The sequence below is a fragment of the Rhea americana genome, unplaced genomic scaffold, assembly GCF_003343005.1.
Source record: "Rhea americana isolate MKP2758 unplaced genomic scaffold, rheAme1 scaffold_90, whole genome shotgun sequence".
In the NCBI taxonomy this organism is placed as follows: Eukaryota; Metazoa; Chordata; class Aves; order Rheiformes; family Rheidae; genus Rhea; species Rhea americana.
The window spans coordinates 1,548,871-1,568,070 of NW_028187089.1; the positions used below are offsets into that span (position 1 = coordinate 1,548,871).

Below are 19,200 nucleotides of genomic sequence, written 5' to 3' on the forward strand. Positions count from 1 at the left end.
CATTTTCTGTTACCCAAGGAAACATCTGGTTCTCCTAAAGCTTTGTAAGAGCTGACAGGAAAGGCTCTTTTTTWAAAAACAAAACAAAACAAAACAAAAAACCACATGACTTCCAGTATCCTCAGCTTCCTTAGATATCTTTCCATTAAAATAAAAATCTGCCTTCATCTCAGTTCASTCCTGAAGTATACAGGTCATGTTTATACTTTTCAGTTCTGGAAGCACCAGCACTCTTCTAAATTATCTCTCCCCCCTTAACCAACCTAGAATCAAGCAAAAAGTAAAACTTGTGCTGAACTCAAATTGAGGAGAGGGATAAGAGGGACAGGGCAGGAGGTCAGCAGCAGATTTATGATGGTGAGGTGGCCAACAGGTAGCTTCTGGCACATAGAGAAGCGGGGGGATATGAAGAAGAACTTCAAGGCGCAGAAACCTTTGGTGGCGAGACAGCGCTTGGGTAGCAGGACCACTGCCCAGGTTTGGCTGCTGCGTGTGCACTCCCCTGTCAGTAAGGAGAGAACCTTATCTTAGCTACACCCAGTGCTTAGTCCTTACTGGTTTTGAGGCATTGATGGATAATGACAGTGGAAAGAGAACTGCACCTTTTCTCAGTCACAAGGTGGTTAAAGATGTTTCTTCTTCTCCATCATTTTTTATATATACATATACACACACACACACACACACACATATATATATATATATAAAACACTATTAAACTGCCTGAGACATACCCAGACTTTAATGACAAGGAGTATACCTCTACTAGGGCCTTTTTTTCCCTCAGCACCTCCTGGGACATATGTGGGGTGCACTATTCTAGGCCCAGATTCATGTTTCAGTGTAATTAGATTGTCTTAATTAAATAACAAGCCAAGCAAGGGCAGATAGGAGACTTAACATTGCTGGGCTACCAATTTTGAAGAGGAGATCCAGATAATTTATTTTAACTGGACAATTATTACCAGTTTTTCTTCTCTTAAACAGATGATCACTTATTTTTCTCCTGCCCATTAATAACAACAAATAGTGAATGAGCAACTGTATGTTTCTTGCARTTTGTCTTAAAATACATCTTTGGCCTGACCTAGGATAGGCACCAGTTGTATTTATCAGACTAATCTCAGGGACGGGATCCCTCTGAAGTCGATGTCTTGCTGTTTGAGGAAGAGTTTGTGCTTTGGGTAGTGTAACGACTCCCCATCTCTTTTGTAGCTGAGTCTGAGAGACCTGGGACTGTTCTGCCTTTCACTGGGTTCAGCCTCTCAGCTCCCACCATCTCATCCCCCTGCTCTTCCCTGGCCTCCTTCTGCTCCCTGCCGTCTGCCTACATTCCCTGGACACCTCCTGCTTCCACTTCGGCCAGCTCAAAGAGCTCCACCACGCTTCCTGCCTCGCAAAGACCGTGCAGACACCTAACCTGGCCCTGCAGCAAAACCGCTGGAGCTCCGCGTCTCACTTAACCTGGGACAGCGGGTAATGTCGCACCGACACAGTCTGTGCAGGGCTGCACGCAGCAGCCTTAGATCTGCGCCACGCAGTCGCAACCGGTGCCCGGAGCGYAACGGTGAGTGGAGCTGTGAATTGGGACGGGTGTGCATCAGCCCTGGGTGATCTGAACAGCACTCAGAGCTGGGGGTCTGTGGACAAGTGTGTGAGCAGAGAACAAAATACGAAATAATGAAGGTTTAGCACATGGGGAAGAAAGGACACTGACAACAGAGAAAATTTCTTGCTGTTACATAYGGGGAATGATTAGACAGGGAGAAATGGGTCATGGAGGAGAGAGTACAAAAATAAGAAAAAAAAAAAACTCTGTAACAGGGATAGGAGGATGGAGCCTTTAGATAGATATTTGGAGCTAGGAATCTTTATTACATATCTGTTTACTTTCTATCTGGACAGATTCTTAATGTGTCAGCTACTATAGGGTCAATTCAGTGCTAGAAGTTTTGGGACCAGACCAGAAAGTACACTAGTGCATGTTTAGACCCTAACCATTTGGATGTGAGCCAATTTAAGATGCTTAAATTTACCTGAAACCAAAATCTTACTCAGTGGCATCAATAAATCCCTAGTCACTCATGCCTGTGAGGGAATTTCTAGGAAGTGGAGATTGAGTTGCTTTGGATGCTCTCAGACTTTACATCCCTTTGGCAGGGTGAAAACTGGCATCTGTTTTTCTCATGCTTCTCTCCACCAGCCTAAATTTGGCTCAGGATCCTCCCACCAGGAAGAACAGGGTTTATGGATATAGAACTGGATTTGATGGGTAGAAYGGACAGATGTAAGCCCAGGGCGGTCAGTGCCCATCTCCACATGAGTGCACAGTCCTCTCGGATTACCTTACATAGCCCTTACTACTAGCAGCAAGGAGCTGGCTCTGTTTCTCCCTGMAGATCTTGGCTGGTGCCTCTCTCCACGCTCAGCAGGCAGAAGAGAATCATTCCAGCCTTCCCCCTTCTCACCCTGTGTGGGCCGGGGAACTCTTCTGGACGACCGCGTGGGTGAGGAGAATGACCCTGGGGCGACTTGTTCCTAGAGCTGYTGCGCGTGTCGCCCTTTTCTTTCGGTAAATTTAAGATGCTGATCTTGTTCACTGAGCTGAGGCTGGTGACCAGCATGTTAGACAGACTYGAGGGGTCTCAAGCACCCTGCCAAGCCCACGAGCATGGTCAGCTTTGCACCAAACAAGGAGCGAGTTCACGGGATTTGACTAGTGTTCTTTGTATCGGGATTTGATTCGGCTGGTGGAGCAGAGAGAAAGATGCAAGTGCTGAGCAACTGGGGCTTTCCTTTGGAGCCTGTCTAAGCATGTGTTTGTGTGGGGGCAGCGATTACATAAATGAGTGGGAGCTGGGTAGTGTTATTTATGTTACAGGCTCGTCCTGTATGTGTGAAGTGCTGGATGCAAATACTGAGATTTGGAAACTGGGTGCTGTTCGTGTGTATGGTCTTGCACACTGAAGGCTGAGCTAGCTGGCCAGCAGGACCTGTCACTAGTCCCGAACGTTGTGCGACATTCTGCGGTCCCAGACAGCACACTATGACTGTCTGGGTTTCAACAAGATGTGGAAGAAGAAATAATGTAATGTTAGAAAAAGTCAGTGCTTAACAACAAACCTGGTTCTGGAAAATATTTCCACCTTTATGATGAGCCTGGGATTTCAAATTGGCTGCACCTTAAAGCATGAAGATTGCAAACCTGAACTGAGCATATACGCTGCCACTGTCTGAGGAGGAATACCTAGCCTGTTAATCTTCCCTGCCTGTTTTAATAACGTCTCCCTAGAAACTTGTTTACAGCCAGATAATCCATACAGAAAGTACCTGGGTGTGGGTTATAATGCTCGGCAAAAAGCATGGCTTGGGTATCAACGTCATGGCCTGATCTCCCGGCCACGGCTTCTCCTCTGCCTCATCCTGCTGCTCTTTCTGAAGCGGGATTCTGCGCTGCACCAAATGGCCCACAGACAGTGAGGGATAAAAGGTATTAATAAGAATCCAGGCAGGCTGTAAAGACAGCACACTGCTTGGGAAGAGGGTGCTGGTGTATCTTCACTAATAAATCAGGATCATTATCACACCAGGGGAGAGAAAGAGAACCCAAAGCAAAGGCATCTGGTGTGAATTATGTCTCTGAGCCTGCTGGAGCTCTCCATCTTCCTGAAGCACTTGCCTCAGCCTTACAGCCTGCCAACAGCCATTAATCCCATGCACTCCTGCCAGAAAGCTGATACTAGGCCGAGTCAAATATTTCTCATGTCTGATAGGGGTTTTTTTCTTCTTCTTTTTAATACTTGCTGTAATGGACAAGAGCCCAGTAATGCTCAGATTGCTTTCTGCAGAGTCCATGGACGTGTGTGTCAATGCAAATAAATATAAAAGCAACAGCTTTTTTTTTTTCCTCACGCAGGTTAGATTACCCCTTTTGGTTCCAAATGCAAGTGCATAAATAAAGGAAGGTGACAGCTGCTGAGCACTGGCACTGAACCACAGCAATGTATGTGCCTACAGAAACCATTTCTTACAAGCTACTTTTCCTTCAGGGGAACAACGGGAATGGATGTGGGGGGAAAGGCCAAACCCCCCTTTATTATTTTCTGGTTTCTCCCAGACTTGTCAAGACACAAACGCCCTGAATGCCCTCTTTTAAGAGTAAGCCTGACGTATGCAATGAATCCCATTTGTGTTTTTTGATGGGAGAGGAAACACCACAGGGGCTCATTAGGTTGAAAGCTTGCTTGGACAAAGCTGTCTGCATTCACTGGTATCGTGATGCTGCAACCATGGCCTGAAGACTCGCTGTTTTAGAAGATGCATGGTAACATAACGAAGCATGTTAGAGAATGTTTTATAGACATTTGAACTGTATTTACACTGGCATTTCAAGGGGTCACCACAGTATGGTAACAGCACTTACAGGAAATATAACATTATGGATTTGTCTAATAACCTTTTTTTTTTCTCCCTCAGCCAAGGAAGTGGAACACGAACCCCTGATAACCAAGTCTATACTTTTTAAGCTTCCTCACTTGCTAGTCTGGAATCCATGATATCGGATCCCGCAGAGCCGTCACTAGGCTACAACTAAGGGCAGGGTCACTCGGAGAGAGTCTGATGACTTGGCAGGGCAGCACAGAGAGGGGGTAGATCTCAGCACTGCTTTTCTCCTCCACGGAGGCTGATTTAGATTAATCCTTTTCAAATGAACATATCCAGCAGCTGGGCAGCTTCTGATGTGCTGGCTCTTGAGCTGCTCTGCCTTGCATGAGGCATGTTTTGATGATCGGAGGCGGGATGAATGAATGAATGAAATTACCGTCCCCAAAATGTTGATTTGCAGTGCCTCGTGCCAGTGCTCCTGAGACGCTAGAGCCGTATGCTGGATGTTTACCAAATGCTGAATAATGCATAGTAGTGAATCACACAAAGACTTCCCTTTCTTCCCATTAGAATTGTTGTAAGCAATAGTATGAATGACCTGCAATAAAACTAATGCTGATGGAAGATGGTACAGATAGGTGGTATTATTATTATTAGGGGATGCTCCTACCTCTCTAATAAACAAAGCTTAACCATTGGATTTACAGTTTCCAAAAAGTTTACCTCCAACGCATGATGGCAAGTGGTTTACTAAGACCCTTCCTTTAAGGAAGACAGACAAAGAATAAAGAAAAGGTTGTGAAAATCAATGCCTAGATTTAACGGTGGCTCATTTCAATTAAAATGCAAAGTTTATCTGTTTGCTGTAGAGACGGAATCAATGATAACAAATGATGGCAGATAACAACGGAAGACTGGCAAACAGATTTTTGTGAATAMTATCTACTGAATTGGATAAAACAAGGGAGCAGAAATATCACCAGAAACTCCTCCAGAAGGAAAGATTCCAGCTCGGGTAACTCGGATAACAATTAATAACAATCACTGGTAATTTCTGTCTCCCTGTGCTAGCACAGAGGAATAAGTAATCCATGCAGATACTGTTAACTGTATATAGCTTAGCTTTCGTTGTTTCTGTTTTGTTTTCTTTATGTACATGTGAAGAGGGTAAGGGATAATACTTATGCTTTAGGTTAATTGCCATGGATGAAGTTCAAGAGAGGACAAAAATGTAAACCAAATGAAGTAATAAAAGCAAACGATCCTGTTTTACAGCTGCCTCCATCTCCGAACTGGAGAAACCCTGTTTCTCCTGTAAGGATGGCTTTATTATTAATATTGCTTTAATAGTGACCAGGGTAATAGATTGCCAGTGTTCCCATTCTTGGCACCCCTTTCTCTTCTGCCGCTCTGCTCCCTCCAAATGGTTTCTGTTTCCAGTAACATCTTTCCAGAGGCTTCCTTGAAGTAAGCAGGTTCAATAATTGTTTGTACTTTCCAGGCAAAGGTCCTTCACAACTGATGTTTTACGTGGTTCTGATATTCTGGGTTTTGCTCTCACAAGTTTCTATTTATTCCAGTTTTGAGCTACAGAAATAGCTTTGCTATAGCAGACAGTTGGGGTTACACGTGCGCTAGCGACAGCTCGGCACGCGCTGATCCCAAAGCCTGCGACGCTCGTAGCGCAACAACGGGCCAAAGCAGCCCTGAACCACCAGATGTGTTGCCGAAAGACGGTTTCCGTCAAAAACCGCTGCAGGCCCCGTCCGCCAACGGCCGCCCGCACCCGCGCCCAGCTCTGACGGGACGGGAACGCCCTCCCCCCTCCGACACACACACCGCCCCGCGCGCGCGCGCGGCGCACCGCGCATGCGTGCCGGCCGCCTGCAGCGCCACGCGCTGCGCACACGGGGGCAGCAGCGGACGCCGCGTCGGCGGGCCGGCGAGCGAGCCACGCGCGCGCCGCTCGCGCATGCGCGCTGCAGCGGGCGGCGCTGTGTGGCGTCGCGCCGGAAGTGGCGCCGAGCGGTTTCCGGCTGGCGGCGGCCGTTGCCCGGTAGCAGGAGCGGGCTGAGGCCTGTGGCTGCGGGTGAGGAAGCGGYGCCGCCGCCGCGGCGGTTTCCCCTGCGCTCCTTGGCCCCGCGGCCCGGGACTGTTGCAGCCGGGTGAGCTCCGGGAGCTGGCGAGGGCGCCCGCGGCTCGCGCTGGCCGCCTCGCACCGGGCAGCAGCGGCGCTGCCCTCCTGCCGGCGCTCGGTCCCCGTTCCAGAGGCCTCCCGGTCCCCGCTGGACGCTGAGCTCTCTGCTGCGTCCTTCCGGATAGGAGATCTGTAACTGATCCTGAAGTTAGCTCGTGATCCACCCCCTCCCCCTTTTTCTTATACTTAGGGCAGAGCAAGTGCTGGGATGCCTCAGAAGATGGATGATTTTTCTGTCCGCTGGAAAACTACCCGAGTTAGCAAAGGTGGGTTTCTTTCCCTTGCACTCTGCTCCCCCATAGCTGCTTTTCTTTGTACTTTGCAAGGTAGCCTGCTTACTTTGTGAAGCTTCTGCTCTCTCTTCAGAGACTGACGTCAAGCCTGAAAGTGATATTGATGGGCAGAAAATATATATATCCAGAAAAGAAAGCAGAGACTAGGAAGCCTGGGAATATTTTAGGTTGTTTCATCAATATATGCATGGTTTCTGTGAGAAATGGAAGTCTGGATGTGGAAGTCTGTGGAGTTTAGAGTTTTAACTATGCTGCTCACCTTAGCCTAGGTAGTTAGGGCAGCTAGTTTTCAGCTTTGTTCTTATACACAGTTTTACCTTTGGGCCTGTTTTGCTTTRAACTTACAGTAAGCTTCCAAAGCAGAATCTCACCAGGGTGTTTTATCTTCTCATGTTTCATTTCTTCATTGCAAGCARAGTAGAGGAGAGTTAGTTTAGTTTGGCTCGGTTTGGAGTGTCAGTAATACGTGGCATTCTCTGTCCACAGTGCTGCTGCCAGCGCTTTTTGTCAATGGCTCTAGTGCTGGAGAGGCGATGAACGTGCCAGCTGATGAGGCAGTGCACCGTCATTGCTCCTGGTCYCTTTCCCTTCACAGTCAAGCAGTGTGCTGGCCGTGCATGTTTTYGGCAGCTACCTGGGTAGACATTTCGGGAGCTGTCTTTGGCTGGCTCACAAGGCTCCGTTTGGCTTTTGGGCAATGTAGGTTGACTCTGACCTTGGGTGAGAGACCCTTTCCTGCTTATTGCTGGGGGACTGAGTTTTGTCAAGAAACTTCTGTGGTTTCGGGGGGTTGCGTAAACATAAATCAGTTGGTCATATGATAATATTATTCCCACCACACAGCAGCTTTTCAGATATAGGGAAAAGGATACTCAGTGAAGCCAGCTTCAAAGGTCGTCACACTTGGAATTGTGAGCTTGTATTGCTTTGTGAGATGTTTTCTAATCTGTTTGTGGTGAGAAAGGAGAATTTTATTTATGAAGTGACAGTAATATATGTTGTACTGTTTCTTCTGATTTGCTTTTAATTGAATAAAATTGTGAGATACTGCCGTTATCACTGTTTCAGCCAATTTTATTTTTATTCATGCAGATATTCTGAGAAAAGAATCCCAAGGGAAGAAATGCTGCAGATGCACAGAAGAGCATTTGCACGTGTTTGCAAATGCATATCTTCATCAAGGACATAAGGCAGTGAGTAAAAATGAATGACTGGCCTCTCGAATGACTAACCTTCCCTCTTTCCATAGGAAACTGTGCTGGTAAAGAAACTAGATACAAACTGTAATGCTGCTGTCTATGGCAGTGATAGCTGAGACACTGGTTCTGTGACATTGTCGTGTTTATTTCATGCTAGTAAGATTTTACTTACAGCTAATAACAATTTACTGATATGTATATGACCTGAATATTTCTAGTGTAGCTCTTTGTTTTAATAGATGTTGTTCCTTTTGAGAGTCAGTTTATGTTGGAATTTGCCCTCTGTTCTAGTATTAACCCAGCTGGTTGGTTCAGTGATTAAATACATGCACARAAATAGTTGCTCTTTTTTTCCTGTCCGTAAAGAGCAGAAAGAAGCATTCACTTTGTTTTATCTTAAGAGCATCTATACTTCATTATTGTAAAGTACAGGAGGAAGTTCTTGGGCGTTTTCTGAGATGCAGAGTGATGCTAAATCTTTTCGGTTTGATGGAAGAGCAGTGTTCTTACTTGGTTTTTCAGATGTCTTAGATAATCACTCACTGTTTTCTATTAGAATAACACACTTGTAAGAGTTGGGGAGATGAATGTCCCTCACTGTTAGCGTAGCTTCTGTCTATGTTGCGTACCGGAGTTCAGACACAATGCTTAAATGTTAGCTGGTCTCATGAGAATGGAAAGCAGTGTTCACCCAGAGAGACTTTTTCTTTGACTCTGTGTCTAGGAAAGCAAGAAGCAACAGGGATATGGATGTTCTCCTAACCCGCCCGAGTTTCACATCTGAATCAGCCACATGGGTATGTGTCTTTTTGTTATTAGGGATGACTACCGTGCCTTACTACCAGAAGGGTGCATTTGTTTAAATTCCGTAGAAGATGCACAATCTCAGACTTGAATTGCTGTTTCCTACATCTTGTTTTGTTACGGTGATGGTAACCTATTTTCTTTGATCAGCATGTTTATTTTGAAGAGTTACAAGCACCTCTAGTGTCTATGCATTTCATCTTTTGTTCATCTTGCAGAAATACTTAGTATGTTTACTCCTATCATTCCCTCTTCCCCATTCCCTGCCCTGCAATTTTGTATACTTTTACAACCTCTAACTGCAACAAGTAGCTAAATAAAGCACTGATTAAAGGCAAACTAAGTATCTCTTTGTGTAGCTACAACCAGTTGGAGAAAAAGCTAATACTCTCCTGCGGTTTGTAATCTTTCTGGGCTAATTTGGGGAAATCCTAATAAAATATTGCACTTTTTGTTTCATTGCTATAGATTAATTACTGTTAATTACTTTGAAGGTTCAAAACTGAAACTAAGAAACAAGTTTTCGCATTTCTAATGACAGCAATCTAATGATGTAGTAGAAAGTTTTCCACTGAAATCTGTTTCAGTTTTAAATTTGCTAGCTTTTATCAGTATTCCCGTAATCTTCTCCCTCAGTCAYATTTCATGTAGAAAAATAGAGAAAAGTATTGTAGAAAAACAATAGTTATGCAGGTCATTGTTTACTAAAAATATTCTTGTTATTTGTAACTTTTTGGTTACTTTTCATAGCTAAAACCTTTGCATCAAGTTGAGGAAGAAGTGGAAAAAGTCTGCCTTGTCACAGATGAAACCAAATTCATAGTAAGGAAGGGGTATTTTTGGTTGTTTTTTTTTGTTTTTGGAGGGGGTTTATTTGGAGGTTAGGGATGTGGGGAGAATACATCTCATGACAGAAGCTAGGACATATACAAAACATGGTGTTTAGACTGTCAGAGTTGTAGGGAGTTTAAATAACTTTTTGGCAGTTACTGTTTAGTACATCTTTCTTCTAAAGATTTCAGCATTAGAAAATCTACAGGTATTTTTGTGGTTGTTCCTGTATGTTTTGTAGTTGAATCCCACTGAAATCACATTCATGACAATGCTGAAAATGTCTCTGTTTTACCTAATGTTTCCCCATAAGGTTGGCACTACCAGATTTCCTCAGTTGCTCTATTACTCTCCTTGTGATTTTTGTCCTAAAGCTCTTTAAAAAACATCTCATTTCAGGTACTTCTTTACCTTGTTTTGCCTAATGCTCAATGTACTTTTGTCTCGTTTTCTGTGGATTTTGTTGCTCAGAGGTGTTAGAGGATGCACTGGTAGACTCAGGATTAATATGGAATGTAGGAGGAATGTAGTGAGTGCAGTGAATTATAAGTAGTATAGGTGCTGCATTTTGTTAGGTCCCTTGTTTTAAAAAAAAAAGATTGTACCGCACATGTGGTTGTGCTTGGCTTGCTTCACTTAAGAGTTTTCCTATCAGAGGCAGATATCCTGGTTAAGTGGCCTTGGTGTTCAAAATTGCTTTTAATGTGTAGGAGCTGGTGAGGGTCTAACCTAATGGACTGTGATAATCCTGAAAAATGAAGCTCAGGACAGTTGCAACATTAGAGTTCATGTAGAAATAGCTCCTTCTCATTCTTGCCTGTCAGTTTGAGTGTGCATATTGTATTGATTTAAAGTTAAATATGCATCTGTGTGCTAAAGCAGAGACACTTGGCATCCCAGTTTGCATTCAGAGCTGATTAATAGTTTGACCATTTGCTCTCTGTAATCCTGTCAGGTTTAAGAAATGGTTCTACAATAGTTCTTGTCTTCAAAGATTAAGAAAGGAATGTTGCAGAAAACAGAAGTGCAATGACAGCTGAGAATCTGAGAAAAGCATGTCTCAGTATGGTGAAAGACTGCATAACTTGACAAGCATAGGCAGTGTCAAGCTTTCAAAATAAAGCTAAAAATAGAAGGGGAAATCTCAGCATGAAGCTGGAGGATACATCTCCAAGACTCTACTGTGTAAACACGTCTAATGATTCATTATGGTTTACTTCTTCCCCCACTTACTGCAGTAGCATTTTAGGTGATTACAGACTAGACATAAAACAAAGCTTAGAAGTGGATTACATAGAGATTACAAAGCAGTTTGATATGAAAAGTGTCAGAACAGTTCTCAAGAAAAAGCTTTTCCTTTCTTACTTCTATCAGCTTGACAGTATCAGCATTTTCCTTAAGCTGTTGTGATCTGCTTATGTTTGTGCATTTGATAGCATTAGGTAGAGAAACAGAAGCTGGGAAGTCCTGTGGTCCTTCCTGCTAGAATACCTACCAGTTTAAGATGTAGTTATACATTAAGTTGAACTACAGTCCTCAAAACAGCATAAAATAGTAATTAACAGTACTATATGACATCCMGATGCCTTCTAAAAATTTTAATGAGTTCAGCAAGAATTAACTTTGAGCCCCAAATCCAGACATACATTGACTTTAATGAACGTGGATTTCAGTAACTGGCTAAATGCAACCTTGCACTCAGTCCAAGTGGCAGAATTACAATACAAATAAGCTATACTAGCATGGTGTTGCTGAAATCTGTAAGAATTTTTTTTGAAGTATTTTGCTGATTCATATGATTCTATAATCACAGGCATTTGCTTAAAATCGTGCATTCACATGTCTATTTCCATGCCCAAAATAAAGCATTTATTAGGTATTCCTTTGGGTACAGCTGCCAATCTCTCTAACTTGTTATTAGCAAGAATGCTGCTGTTCAACTCATGACTGCAAAACAGGCTCCTTTATATCTAGTTTCAGAATTATGAGCTGCTTTGTCATGCTGCTTTGACAGTTGTTCTTAGCAGGTATGCTAGCCCCATAGCCGTGCAGTGGTAGAACACTGATACTTTACAGGCCGGGGCAGTTGTGCTGTACTTCTCTTTAACAAGCAATTTATTCTTGTATCAGGTTTCAGGGTGAATGAAGTGTATAGCATCCCAGAACATATAAACTTAAATAAGCAATAAATCTAGACAAATGTCTGAACAGCTGAATTCCAAGTGGTTTCAATTTATATTTTTCTCTCTCTCATTCCAGGCTCCCCTCCCGAAGATCAGCATTACTGTGGTGTACCTACCTCATAAGCAGTGATATATTTGATAAGAAGAACTCATGCTCTGAAAACAAGTTTCACAATCACCAAGCATACAAGCTGTCCCTAGGTATCACCGGTCAGTTCAGGCCTCTATGCAGAATATTCTTTCTAGTTCATGCTGTTTGATCATCTTAAATTGTCTTCTCAGTGTACTGAAAGGCTTTTGGTAATACAGTAGTTTACTGAGCTTTTTTCATTGTGGTACCAAAAAATTACCTCACCCAACTAATCTACTTTAGAGAGTTTGTTATTGACCTAGAGACTGGATCTTTGAGTGCGATGCATAGCACACATTTCTTTCATTTCTTCTCCTAATCTTTTAGCATGATTATTGATGTCCTTCCCTCCCCCCCCTTTTTTTTTTGGAGGGGGCAGGCAGTGAAGGGGAAGGACCAGCTATTTCTCTTTTTCAAAAATTGCATAAGCAGAGAGCCTCAAAGGTAATTAGAAGCTGTATTTCCTTTGGCATGAACAGGCATTAATACCTAAATAGTTTTGAGTCTGTATGAAAAGACTGATCAGTTCTGTGCAAATCTGTTTGCTTACAAGAGTTTGTATTAATATTGCAATGCAGTTGGCAGTTGTGAGTAGTACAAAATTTCTGCCTTTTAAATCTCCTCTGTAATGTGCTTGCAGGAGTTCCTGGGAGCCCTACCAATAGAATGTGAAAACATCTTTGACAGCATCCAGAGGAAGTACTGAGAGCCAAAGGATCAGAGCGAATAACTGCTTGTCTAGACTTGTCACTTAGCAACATACTCATGGTTTTCTATGAACAGTTTTACTTGATCAAGTATATGTTCATTGCTTGAGCACTACTGCAAAAAATGTTACTCATGTTTTAAGGCAAGTCCATGGCACTAGGGTGGCTTGTGCAGTGAAGACAGTCCTGTAATACACCATTTTAATGCCTTTCTCTTATAAAAGTTGTTTAAAACATTAAAATAGTTACTGTACTATTATTTACTGAATGGATCATCATGCTAAGAAAAACCTGCACTGAAGGAGAGAGATAATAGTCATATCCCTTGGAAGAAAGAGTCTTTTCATTTGCTTGACGGTTTAATACAAGTTTTAATCAGACAATAGTGAGTCTCAGGTTTTTCTTTCAACCCTGGGGAATAAAGTTCTCCCTTGAAGACCGGTTGTTTTGTCTTACTAAAGTTGTTGCAGCTTGGCTTGAAGAAAGTGTTTACTGATTAAAACTAGTGATAATTCTGTGGAGTTGCTGGAAATTTTGACACGACCTTTTTTTACAAAAAGGCAAATACTATTTGTTTTCATTGACAGTATCTGTAGTAATCAAGCCAGCTAAGTGATACACAGATGATTAAGCTATTAGTGTTTAGGCTGTGATCACTGTTAGGGAAGTCCAGATACCTTAAAAACTGAACGAGACTGCTTAGGTTGTTTCCTGTAATACTGTAAAAGCTGATCGTTGCTGATGTTTTCATGCTTTAACGTGGCAGATACGCTCTTTGCAAACATCTTTTACTATTAAAAACTGGGCAGTCTGACAAGGAAATAACTTAAGTCTCCTTCAGCTATTTACCTGTAACTTTGTTACAATGTCAAGAGGTTCAAAGTCCAAAGAAGTAAAATCATTGCTTGTTTTGTGGTTACAAATTGCTCATTAACTAGTGTTACCCTTTTTATACAGTCTGTGAGTAATTTTATGTCTGTGGAGCATTTTGGATGGTTCAAATGACAGTTCTGCCAGTACAAGCTTCCAGCATCAATGATRAGTATATAATACAGCATTTATGTGTAGCAGCAGGCATTTTATAGATAGATAACAGGTTAGGTGAGGGCAATGAAATAATGCTGGTATTGTACAGTGAAGTGGATGATTAAATTTACTCACATAAAGTTTTGGAACTATCTTCTATATAAATATCAGCAAATTAAAAGGATTTCATTAGACCAACATGATTCTTTTTATAGCATTTAAGTCTCTCAAACAGTTTTTGAAAGAAAGACAATGTGTTTGGAAGTGGCAGAGGGGGAAATGCACCTAGAATTCTATTCTTTCCCCTGCCCTCTCCCCCAGAAAGGTAGCTGAAAACATCAGCACCCTGTAATATTGATGATAGCCAACAATGTATTAAGGTTCCCCACCAGCTGCCAAGTGTAGTGCTTTTGAAAACYTATCAGTTCAGGTAAAGAAGGCTGCCTGTATGCTCAGTTTCACAGCTAAGCAGGCCTTAAATTTTTTTCTGCTTAAAAACTTAYGTAATTGGAAGACCTAAGATTCTGCAAGAGAAAAGAAAAACAAACATCTTCCAGCTCCAGTGCTGAAGTTGTATCTTGGCACATAGTTATAGAATGCAAAGAAATTGTCACAGCAGCTTTTGAAATATTATCATTTTGTGTGAATGTAAAATGAATATACCACAAGCTAGATGTAACTGAATTTCTCTAGGACTTCCAGATCCTAGAAGAATGTTGTACTAGAGATCTGAAATAATTCTAAATGTTGTACTAAATATCTGAAATAACAAATAAAAAAAAGAAACAGGGCTAGATGTCTTCCTGAGATCATTTACAGTCTTAAGAGCAAAACTGTAAAACCATTCCTACTGTCTGTTAAAAACCTTCACTATTGGAGGTCCTAAAATCTCCTGGGTCAGTTATTCCCTTGGCCACATTAAACAGGTAAGGATCATGTTGCCACAAAGTAGAAGAAATGCAACTTTTCTTGTTTTTGAATGAAATGACATCATTTAATGTACTTGCCTAGGGAGAAGAATTTCCTAGCATGGTGCAGCCATGTATGGGACACGCTATTGTGCATCATCTAGGTTTGTGAACTGAGCCAGCCCCATACACTAGTACAGGCTGAAAAGCAGCTTTGCAGGGAAGGTACCTGGGAGTCCTGGTAGACAAGCTGTACATGAGCCAGCAACGCACCACCCTTGCAGCACAGAAAGTCAACAGCATTGTGAGCTGCATTAGAAAGTGCTGCCAGCAGGTCAAGGGAGGTGATCCTTCCCCACTATTCAGCCCTGGTGAGGCCATAGCTGGAGCACAGTATCCAGGTCTGGGCTCCTCAATAGAAGAGGGACATGGACATACTGGAACAAGTCCAGCAAAGGTCCACTAAAGTATTAAGAGGCTGGAACATTTGTTAAACAAGGAGAGGGTGAGAGAACTGGGACTGYTGAGCCAGGAGAAGAGCAGGTTCACAGGTCGTCTTATCAATGCATACAAATACCTGCTGGGGGAGCACAGACTGCTTCAGGAAGCAGTAACAGGTATTCTCTTCTTTCTTGTCATTTAAGAATGTGACTATTCCCATCATTAGTTTACTGTCACAGAAATTGTGCCATTATCCCATTCTTCAAGTGCAGTCTAAAACAGAATGTTGTCATTGCACATGACAACGCAGACGTTGCATTCACAGGCATATGTTCCTGCCAGGAACGACCTTTCCTTCATTTAAAAGGAAAGGAAACACCTTTATAAACAGGTGTTTATACGCCAGGACAGGAAGATGACTGGCACTGAAGAGCAAGAAAGAGGAAGATACTCAAAATATTCTTGGCACTCTGCATTGTGATGCATTTCTCTCTCCTAAGTCAAAACACTTTTTCCTCTAATGGTATAACCTCACCTTGCTTCCTCTCCCTCCTCCTCCTTTAAGATCTTACCTTTACTGCTTTGAGATCTGATATTTGCATTCTTTGAAAAAAATACCTTGATTCCAGTACACTTTGAACCGCTCTTTTCATCRCTCCTTTCTTCAGCTGGGTAACTTCTTCAGGTTGGCTGCAGACTTTTGGTGCAAAAAAGACAAAATACTGGTGGCAAATTTGATGTAGATATGCTTGTTTGAAGAAAGTTAAAGTTTGCATAGAAAGACCAACCTATTCTATCATTCCCTTCCTTGTCTGATATTCTCACAAATTGAGAGATGCATTCCTTCCTAGATTTTACAGACAGAAGAATACATTCTCAAAGATCACAGATCCTGTTTTTGACCAAAGGCATAGCTTTTTTTCTTCTTTTTTTTAGGACATCAAATCTAGATCTAAAAACTTCAGCTGATGAAAAATAAGCTAGGTCTCTGATTTTAGCAATTCTCAAAAAAAAATGCATCTGGTTTCAATATATAAAATTGTCTAGTACAGGCTTTTAACTGGCAACTATTTAAATGTAGCAGCAACAATCCTGCCTCTGAAAACATGCAAAACCCTTCTGTTGGTTAACCAGTCTTCTCATGGTTAAGAGACTGATCTTTTCCATTGCTGTAGGTATTCTCTCCCCTCAGTGCTTAGATCATTGTGTTACCATTCTCCTTTGATCTGTTTGCAGTTGTTTCCTATTTGATACATAGATACCAGAATGAGACACTTGTAAAACCTGGCTGTCACSTGAGTTAATACTAAGTAATACCATTTTCTGCTAGTATCTCCATCTTTGTGGAAGGTTCCCAGCACACTGCTGAAGCTCATGGCGGCTGTTTTTCTGTCCTTACTTCTAAATCCCTTCAGTATGGCAATATTTTAAGGTGACCCTTCGCTTGTTGCATGTGATCCACAGTTTTTACTCCTAGGTACGTTGTAATACTATCAGATGCAGAGCCTGAAATTTTGTTCAGCTTACCATTACTCAGAAGCTCAGTCTGATTAACTGATACATTTTTCTACCATTCCTATGGAGTCAATTTGCTTTTTCATCTGCAAATCTGACAGCTGACTTTATAGCTCCTCTTAAATAATTTCAAAAGGCATGAATATTTTTGGATTTGAGAGCAGACTCCAGCAAGGGTGCATTACTGCCCGTCTTTAGGAAAGTGATTCAGTCAGTTGTTGGACAGGTCTATTAGTGAAGAGACCTTTATTCTCATCTGTCCCAAGCCCATACAGAACTATAATATTTTTACTTATATAAATAATGTTGACCATTCTTAGAAATGTAGGCTACAGCTTGATTCTCTTCATTTTTCATTTTATTCTTTATTTTCTAGCAGGAGATTTGAAGTATGAAAGTTCCATGAATGTTCTTCATTACTAATGCATGCATCCATAACATGATGGTTAATTTGGTTTAAATCTTCCAGTGCCTCATAGTAAAGAGGCATTTAGCTGCTGCGTTCAGTATTGTTTACCTACTTATTATTGAAGACAAAATGAGAACTCTATCAGGTATGCATAAGCCTGTTTGATTTGTAGCTATCGCTTAAGTAGCATCAAAAACTAACAGCAGGAGCTYACCAGGTTCACAAGTGTTCCCTATGCAGCACCTAGTATTACATTCACATATTCTATAATCCTCAGCAAGCCATACAGGAGGCTGCTTTATTTTGAGGCTTGAGGCAGAATGCAGGAATAGCCTTGCATTCTCTGTCCATAGCGCACACTGAGCTCTTCTGGAAGGAAAGAAAACAGTTTGTTCAGAGATTGCAAAAAACCTACGTGAAACATATGACRTATGTCCTCCTCGCCTCTAATAAACTGGCTGTTGTCCTGGGCTGCTTTGGGCATTTTCTGCTAGTTTTATGCTCCTTCCCTAGAGTGGATCACTACCTGATAATCACAGGAGGCAGCTGCTGCACTTCCTGGGCCCATCATTAGGATTCTGTATAAGTGGGAAAAGCGACATACCATTGTCCGTGCRTGTGGACGTGTAACAGATTTGAAAACTAGCGTTTTGGAATTGCTAGTCTTGGTGGCTGCACGTCCATTCTGTGTTTGTTCCTGTCCCATATGCAAGGTTTTATATCAAAAGCAGGTGTCCGTCTCCTTCCTTAGACTTAAAGCTATGGTGGCCCCTCAGGGTTTGGATTTTGTATTTTTGTAACAGATTGTTACTTCTGCCTTTAGAGTATCAGTTCACGCACATTTCAAGTTTAGAATTACAGCAATACTTAGTGTTCACTTTACATCCCATTTACAAGTGTAAATGCACTTGACAAGACAAACAAGTTTGTCAAGTAAGCTATATCATCATAGCATTGCATTCTCATCTGCTATAATTTTTGTAGGTCAAAAATACTCAACTTCCTTGTGCTGCCCAGAGCTTTTGATGATACAGCAGTCCAGAACTGCAGCTGATAGCTCTGTTCTTTGCCACGCCACTTACTGAAGAAAACGAATTTAGACTGCTTTCACAGYTGAAAGCAAATGATTTAGTATTTCTAAGGTGCTGCAGGAGGCTCACAACACATGCAGTAATGTTATAGAAGCATTAGAACAGTTGTCTCCAGAAAGGTATTATCTTACATGCCTAATATTCTGCTGACCAAAGCTACAGAAAAGGTGTGAGAGTGAAGAATCACAGCTTTAAAATCACTAACCTTGACAGGATTTAAAATCAAATTGAATAAGATACACAATTAGTACAACCCCAAATTCGTTATGGGGGAACTGTAATTAAGGAAGCAAGAAGCTGACARAGAAATGGTTAAAGCTTTGCATGAAGTAAAGATTCCTTCCCATCAATCCTGACTTAGAACACTGCTAGGAGAATTGCATTTCTTATGGCTGCATATCCATAACTTGGCTGGTATCAGCAGACCACAATGGAAATTGCTGAAAAGGAGTCAGGAATGCAACTGGAAGAAGGAACATGTTGCTTTCTTTTAGTTTAGGTATAGCAGCACCTGTAAACACTCCTGCCCTAGAATTCCCCGGACAAGGAATCTCTCCCAGACTGGAGCCCAGGGAGACTCTGAGAGCTAACAGCCCCACAAACTGGGGGGCAGGGCAGGGAGCCTCACAAGGCCCCGAGGGGGATCCCAGGATGCAGGGGGAGTGCAGGGGGAAGCTGCCCACGCATAACCCTCACCTCCTCAGACCCCCGAAGCCATCTAGTGTAGTCGGCACTGCGTAGACCACAGCTGATGCTGAATGTGAGGGGCTCGACGCTGGCGTCTGCCCAGRACCGGCAGCGTCCTGGCCGCGTCACCGCAAGTGAGACTTGAACAACCTTGACAGAACAGAGAAAATCAGTGCTGAAAAACAAACGAGACAAACGCGATTAAGCACGTCCCCGGGGGCAGGACGGAGCAGGGCTYCCTGTCAGCCTCCTGCCCGGGCGGCGAGGAGGAGTCGCCCCACGAGCGTGCCGGGGCGGCTGAGGGCCCGACAGGCCGCGTCGGGCCTGGCCTCCCGCCGCAGCTCCGGGCCGCCCGCGAACCGGCGACGCCGCGGCCGCCTCCCCTCCGGGCGC

General features: G+C 42.7%; 2 long non-coding RNA genes across 5 annotated transcripts; one reads left to right on the plus strand and one right to left on the minus strand.

The window, feature by feature from the left end:
• Nucleotides 1-6,415: 6,415 nt before the first annotated feature.
• Nucleotides 6,416-14,541, plus strand: LOC146584673 (uncharacterized). 4 transcript variants are annotated; one of them, XR_014898163.1, is made up of 7 exons: nt 6,416-6,551; nt 6,774-6,849; nt 7,969-8,069; nt 8,800-8,872; nt 9,630-9,701; nt 11,970-12,103; nt 12,664-14,541. It is a non-coding gene; the product is annotated as an uncharacterized LOC146584673 (long non-coding RNA). The 4 variants fall into 4 exon arrangements; XR_014898164.1 differs by having other exon boundaries at nt 6,416-6,475; XR_014898162.1 differs by having other exon boundaries at nt 6,416-6,849.
• A 2,419-nt stretch (nt 14,542-16,960) lies between these two features.
• LOC146584674 (uncharacterized) lies at nt 16,961-19,194 on the minus strand. The gene is made up of 2 exons (XR_014898166.1): nt 18,817-19,194; nt 16,961-18,583 (listed from the first exon to the last, which is right to left on the minus strand). It is a non-coding gene; the product is annotated as an uncharacterized LOC146584674 (long non-coding RNA).
• Between the last annotated feature and the right edge of the window lie 6 nt (nt 19,195-19,200).